Below are 8,065 nucleotides of genomic sequence, written 5' to 3'. Positions count from 1 at the left end.
GCTTTTGCTTAATAGCTGCGTTTGTCTTTGGTGGTTAAGGTGGTTGAAAAGCTGCTCATACAGACAAAACCGAACCCTATGCTGGTAAGATGGTTAACCAACTCTGGGAGGAAGGCACCATTCAGAAGTATGGGCAGATTTTTCGGCAAAAATGTTGAATACCAGCTGCGAAAATGGATTAAAGATGTACAAAACCAGCTTATCGCAAGAGGGTGAGGTTCAAATGGACCAAAGTAGCTTCTGTTTAGTTCAGTTCAGTCTTAGGAGTAAACAGAGTGGAGTTCCAGTACTGTAATTTGCTGTAATTTGGTGAAAATGTAATTGGTTTGGTACTGTATTTTTCGCACTATACGGCACATATTATAGAAACTATAAACACAAGCTGACAATGACCCACTTCTACTGAATAACTTGACCCACTTTTGAATTCTACAGTTTTGGCTTTTTCATTTCTATAGGTATAAGCAAATTTTACAACATGGCCGACAGTTTTGGCTTCATTTCTGTAGAAAAAGAAGATAATGGAACCATGGTGCTCATGTTTATATGAAGTCATTGGGTTTAAATCAGGAAGTAGAAACTAAAACACAAGCTGGAAAGCTTGGGTTATTAGCGTTTGTGCTAATGACCCATTTCTACTGAACAAAATGACCCACTTTCGAGTTCTAGAGCAAATTCTACCACATGGCCGACACTTTTGGCTATTTCTAAAGGTGCCCATGTTTATATGAAGTCATTGGGCTTAAATCAGAAAGTAGAAACTAAAAACACAAGCTGGAAGGCTTGGGTCTTTAGCATTTGTGATAATGACCCATTTCTACTGAACAACTTGATCCTCTTTCAAATTCTAGAGCAAATTCTACAACATGGCGGACAGTTTTGCCTTCATTTCTATAGAAAAGAAGAGAATGGAACCATGGTGCTCATGTTTATATGAAGTGATTGGGTTTAAATCAGAATAGAGGCATTAGTTATTAGCTGTTGTAATTATCTGGGTAATAAATCAGGTTAAACTTCACCTGAAAAGCCATTTATCTCAAACATAAGGTGTATATTTAATAGTTGGTTGGGCTTGAGGTTGAATCACGTTCTCTTGCTGGTATTGTACTGAATCATGTAAAATATTTCCCAATGCCATTGGCTACAGTACAAACCCAAATTATATAAAGACAAGCTGGAAAGCATTTCTACTGAACAACTTGACCTACTTTCGAGTTCTAGAGCAAATTCTACAACATGGTCGACAGTTTTGGCTTCATTTCTACTGGTTCACATGGTTATATGAAGTCATTGGGTTTAAATCAGGAAGTAGAAACTAAAACACAAGCTGGAAAGCTTGGGTCATTAGCACAAACTAATTTCTACTAAATAACTTGACCCACTTTCGAGTTCTAGAGCAAATTCTACAACATGGCCGACAGTTTTGGCTTTATTTCTATAGAACAGATTGGAATGGAACCACGGTGCTCATGCTTATATAAAGTCATTGGGTTTAAATCAGAATAGAAGCATTAGTTTTCAGCTGTAGTAATTATCTGGGTAATAAATCAGGTTAAACTTCACCTGAAAAGCTATCATCTCAAACATAAGGTGTATATTTAATAGTTGGTTTGGCTTGAGGTTAAATCACGTTCTCTCTCACGTAAAATATTTCCCAATTCTATTGGCTACAGCTCAAACCCAAATGACATAAAGACAAGCTGGGAAGCTTGGGTCATTAGCGTTTGTGCTAATGACCCACTTTTGAGCTTTAGAGCCAGTTTGAAAGTGTGAAAGAGGATCTTCAGACCTCCTCTCCGGCGCCCCACTGGCTTTCTCACCTCTGACCCACATATATCTCACCATCGTTCAACAGGATGTAACATGGCTCTTCAGGAAACATGCACTATGGGCTGCATTTGGCCAAGCATTGTGTGAATATGAACTTTCATATTCAGATTTCCTACACATTTCCATCAAACTGTGAGAAATATGCTGTGCCCTGTTACCCTGGCGCCTGTGGTTAGCTGTCTCAAGAAACCTTCCTTCCTCTTTTACTACTATTTTACTTTCGAATTATATTAAATGCACTGCAAACAAAATGATACAGTGGACTAAAAAATGTACCCCTTACAAACTTTAATATCAGACAAATATAACCTGAATAAACATAAAAAGCACTTTTTAAAACTACGAACCACATTGACAAAAACAGATGAGAAAACAAAGTCATTGATCATCTATCAGTCTGGAAAAGGTTATAAAGTCATTTCTAAATTTCACTAATGGAGAAAACATGGAACACTGGTGAACCTTCCCAGGAGTGACCGGCCGACCTAAAGAAATTACTCAAAAAGGGCATGAACAACTCATCCAGGAGATCCCAAAAGAACCCAGAACAACATTTAAAGAACTGCAGGTCTAACTTAAGGATTAAATAATAAGAAAGAGACTGGGTGAAAATGGTCTCCATGGGAGAATTCCAAGATAAAAAAACACTGCTGACCAAAAACAACACAACCACCCGTCTCACATTTACCAACTAACATCTTGATGATCTCCAGAACTTTGGGTAGATATTCTTTGGACTAAGGTAAAAAAAAATGGAACTTTTTGGAAGGTTTGTGACCCATTACATTTGGTGTAAAACAATAAAACACATAATTTCAGAAAAAGATCATCATACTGAACATAAAACGTAAAACATGGTGGTGGTAGTGTGATTAGTGTGATTAGTGTGATGGTCTGGAGCTGCTGGATAACTTGCTGTATTAGATGCAGGAAGCAGGAATTCTGCTGTTTATCAGACAATCCTGAAGGAGAATCAGAATCCCTCCATCTGTTCTTTACTGACCTCAAGCTCAGGAGTACTTGGGTTCTGCAGCAGGACAATGACCCAAAGCACACAAACAAGTCCAGCACCTCTGAATGGATTAAAATGAAAAAAACTAAATGAAGGTTTTGGAGGAGGGAGCTAGTTAAAGTCTGGATGATTGAGATGTTGTGGATGATCTTAAACAGGATGTTTTTGCTGGAAAATCCTCCAATGTGTCTGAATTAAAACAAATTTGAACTAAATTCCTCCACAGAGATGTGAAAGACGTGTTATAAGTTATCAGTAAAGCTTGATTACAGTTGTTGCCGCCAAGAGTAACACAACCAAATTATTAGATTTAGGGCAGGGGTGTCCAAACTACGGCCCGCGGGCCATTTGCAGCCTGTTTCCTTTTTTGGAGCGGCCCGCGAGGTATTTTAGAAATAGAATGAAAGTTGGCCCGCTGTTAAGCAGGTTTTTATAATGTGAGATTCAAAGTTTGAACGCTAGGTTTCAGAAACGGGCCAAAGAGTCCAAAAGCGGAGAGAGTGCGCATTTATAGCGCAGGAAACAGAACAAAAGAGTCTAAAAGCTGAGAGGGTGCGCATTTCTAGTGCAGAAAAACAGGCCAAAGAGTCTAAAAGCGGAGAGAGTGTGCATTTCTAGCGCAGAAAAACGGGACAAAAGAGTCTAAAAGCAGAGAGGGTGCGCAGTTGTAGCGCAGGAAACGGGACAAAAGAGTCTAAAAGCGGAGAGGGTGCGCATTTCTAGCTCAGAAAAACGGGCCAAAGAGTCTAAAAGCGGAGAGGATGCGCATTTCTAGCGCAGGAAACGGGCCAAAGAGTCTAAAAGCGGAGAGAGTGCGCATTTCTTGGGCAGAAAAACGGGCCAAAGTGTCTAAAAGTTGCCGTAATTAAGGAGTTTAATATTAAGAGACATCAAAAAATTAAACATCAATTTGAAAAATCTTAGTTTACACAACACTGTCAAAGATAAAGATAGTAAGTCAAGTAAAATGGTGTGTAAATGAAAGTAATCAGGAAAATGTATTATTTAAAGTGGTATATTTCATTATTTGTTTTATTACAGAGTCTGTGGCCTTTCTCCTTCTGGCCGCCAACAAAAAAAGTTTGGACACCCCTGATTTAGGGGGTAAACCCTTTTTTTTTAAATATGGCTAGATTGGATTAGATTGGATTTTATTCCTGTAATAAATAAAATGATGCTTTAAAAGTTAAATTTGAGCAAACAAAACACTGATTTAATCAAACGATTGTCTACTGAAAACTGTATAAGCTGTATCAATTGTATAATCTGTATTTCCTCTCCGAGGTGTAAATGTGAGCTCTCTGGCGAGGCAGGCTGTAGGTTGTAAATGGGCGTACAAGAGCAAAGTGCTCGTTTTTTGCGCTCTAAACCTGAATAAATGAAAAATGGGCTTCTCTCCTTCATACATATTCATTTGCTGTGAGTGTGAACTGTGCAACATGTGGGTGGACTGCAGCAAAAGAGCGTAGAGATACAGGAAGAGCATCTTATTATGTGTTCCGCTTTAACGAATATATAAAAGCAGTGGTGTCTGTAGTCGTGAAGATGACTCATTGGATTTGTCAACAAGATTAAAGAGTACAGTACAGATACATTTATACTCATCAAGCTATAAACAGAGAACCCTTCCCTGTAGTGTAGCGTTTAAGGTACATCCAATTTCTATATATTTTTCAAACTTTTCATATATGTTTGCATGATTTTATTGAACACAACATGTTAATATTCACAGTGAGGTTGGAAAAAGTATGTGAACCTTTGAGCTGCCAAAGGAGGTTGATCCTCCTTTGGCAGCAAAAACTTCAACCTATCGTTTCCTGTAGTTGCAGATCAGACCTGTATAACAGTCAGGAGGAATTTTGGATCATTCCTCTTCACTAAACTGTTTCTGTTCAGCTATAATATTCTTGGGATATCTGGTGTGAATCTCTCTCTTGAGGTCATGATGCCACAGCATCTCAGTTGGGTTCAGGAGGTCAGGACTCTCCAGAAGGCTCAGTATTTTCTTCTGTTGAAGTTGTTGTTCGGTTCTTGATTTACTTCTATGTTTCGGGTCATTGTTCTGTTGCATCATCCATCCTCTGTCGAGCTTCAGTTGGTGGACAGATGATCTTAAGTTTTCCTGCAAAATGTCTTCGTAAACTTGGGAATTAATTTGCAATCCCTCCAGAGCCTGAGGCAACAAAGCAAAGCAGCCCCAAACCATGATGCCCCCTCCACCATGTTTCACAGTTGGGATGAGGTTTTGAACAACTCAATTTTGGTTCATCTGTCCACAGTATAATTAGCCAGTACTGCTGTGGAACATCCAGGTGCTCTTTTTTTTTGCAAACTTCAAACGTGGACACATGAACATCAAAGCTTTTAGAGATACTTTTGAAACCCTTTACAGCTTCATGCAAGTCAACAATTCTTGAATGTAGGTCCTCTGAGAGCTTGATCTTTTGTGCAAGGCAAGATTCACATCAAGCTCAAAACTCAAAACTGGTGTTTTTTTTTTTTATAGGGCAGGGCAGCTTTATCCAACACATCCTTTAATCTCATCACATCCTGCCTCCAACTAACTCTTAGAAAATTCATTAGCCTAAAGGTTCACATACTTTTTCCACCCTCACTGTGAATGTTAACATGTTGTGTTCAATAAAACCATGCAAACATATTATTATATATTTTTGTGTGGTATTAGTTTAAGCAGACTGTGTTTGTCTATTGTTGTGACGTAGATAAAGATCAGAACACATTTAATGACTGTATATAAACACAAACTTTCTCTTTCGCGTTTGATGGAGAACTGCACCCATGGAAAGAATGTGTAAGGTCTGTAAATATATCACACAGGAAGAGCAGCTGAATACTGAGAAACTCAGTTTCAAGCAGCAGCGACTTAGTAAATGATGCAATGTCTCAGAGCATATGTACAGGAAATATCTGCTATCAAGTTAGAACTGCTCAGAGAACACTCGTGATTTCCTTTAAATTGTTTAATCATATTGTGGTGATGATTTAGGAGCTCATCGGGGAGCATGTTTAGCAATTTAGGAAAGAATTGCTGCTCATTAGCAGTTGCTTTTGTGGGAGTATGGCCAAGCCTCATTATTGCACCCACAATGATGCTACAGTATTATTTTAAATGATTTCAGTCAGTTCAATCAATCAGTCAATCAACCTTTATTTTGCTTCAGAAGTACATTGAGGGCAACCCTAGTTTTCAGTAAAAATGAAATAAAATAAAAATAAAATAAGGTAAAAAAGGAAAAAAAAAAAAAAAAAAAAAAAATATATATATATATATATATATATATATATATATATATATATATATATATATATATATATAATAGTAATAATAATAATAATAATAATAAAAACAAGTTCAAATCAAAAAGCAATAGTACAAAACTATTTAAAAGTAAAATAAATAAATGAAATAAAATAGCAAAGTTAAGATTAAATAAGATTAAGAAAAACATTTTAATTAAGTTTAATAATTTTTAAATAACAGTAAATAAAATATGAAAATTGATTTAAAAAATAAAAATATAATAACAGCTTTTCAATTACTTTGAGCATATAAGACCAGCCAGCTTAGACCATCTCAAACAGCAAAGCTGGTCTCCTCGATGCCACTTTTCAAACATTTCCAAGAATGTTCTAATGTTTTAACTGAACTAGAAGAGGAACTGCAGTGTTTGAGGTTCACTTTTGAGGTTTGTTACTTCCATGTTCTGAACTTACTCATTATATAGCTGTAGAAAATGAAGCAATTGACCATTATAGAACTCATTTTACGTTTATTTATCTGCTCCAGAGAGTCCCATTCTACTGGCAATGCTTTTCTACGCAAAAACTAGAAAATGTGTGTGTGTGTGCGCTTGCACATCTGTGTTAGCAATGGGTGCATCTATTAAAAAAGGAGATGAATGCCTTCATTGCATTGCGATGCTCATCTTAGACCCCACCAACATTCATCTATTTTCACACCTTGCGTCTGCGCTGTTAAAATGGTGACGGAGTTTATAAATACATCTACGCAGATGGTCAAGATGGTCTACCTGGAAATGATTGTGGTGGTGTATTACTATATCGGCACCCGAAAACACAGGTGCACCACTGACTGAATACAACCTAGACAGAGGAAAATGCATGTGCGTAATGCACGCTCAACTCTTGTACAGTCCCAAGCGATATGCCTACATGGACATGCAGCAGTGCACAAACCCAACTTTTATGTGAACAATTAACAGAATAAAGAAAGAAATATTATTACACTCTTCACTCTCAGAACTACAGTTGGTACCACTTTAAAATAAGACTACCTTTATAAAGGGTTTATGAATGGTTTAGTTTATTAATGGTTACTAATTAGGTTGTAAATGCCTTAAAAATCATTAATAATCAGTTATAACACATATGTAGAAATGTATGTAGACCTGTTGTTTGCCAAATAGTGAACCCACAGCCACATAACTGATTATTAATGATTTTTAAGGCATTTACAACCTAATTAGTAACCATTAATAAACTAATTGTAAACCATTTATTAACCCTTTATAAAGGTAGTCTAATTTTAAAGTGGTACTCTACAGTTTTATTAATCAGTTTAATGCATAGACTCTGTATAGCTGGACAGAGCAGAGACTGTAAAAAAGATGGACGCCGTGTCGCCGTTCCCATTCATTCAATGAAAATGAGGCCAAAATCTTCCTCCATGTTGGCGATCCTGAAACCCGAGTCTGTAGAGCGCAGTAGAGACCAGAGGAGGGAGAAAGACTGTGGAGAGACAGCCTACTCATTTGAATAACCCCGCCCCTGAGGGCTGCCTCCACAGAGCTCACACAGTCTTTGGTCCCACCCCGGAGCCCTTTTACAATAACCACACTTTTTTGAATAGAGCTGAATAACGTTTTTAAAAAATGAATTCTGTGGGGATATAAAACTTTAACAATATAAGCAAAGGTTACACTAGCTGCTGCATTTAATTAATGGAGGTAGAATTACAGTATATTAGAAAAAAAAACGTGATTGAGAGTTGTCTGTTTTGCCATTGAAACCTATGGGGATGGGTGGAGTTACACAGCTTTCTGCAACCGAACAGCAGGGGGCGCCCGACCTGTGGTGGCTTCACTTTTGAGAGACGGTGCTATCTATGGGACAGAGCATCGTCTCTCAAAAGTGAAGCCCGTTATAAAAGCAAAGACACACTGGCACGCCCTAAATCAAGCT

This window comes from Astyanax mexicanus, chromosome 1 (genome assembly GCF_023375975.1).
Source record: "Astyanax mexicanus isolate ESR-SI-001 chromosome 1, AstMex3_surface, whole genome shotgun sequence".
Lineage (NCBI taxonomy): Eukaryota > Metazoa > Chordata > Actinopteri > Characiformes > Acestrorhamphidae > Astyanax > Astyanax mexicanus.
Note: the sequence above shows the minus strand (reverse complement) of the source record.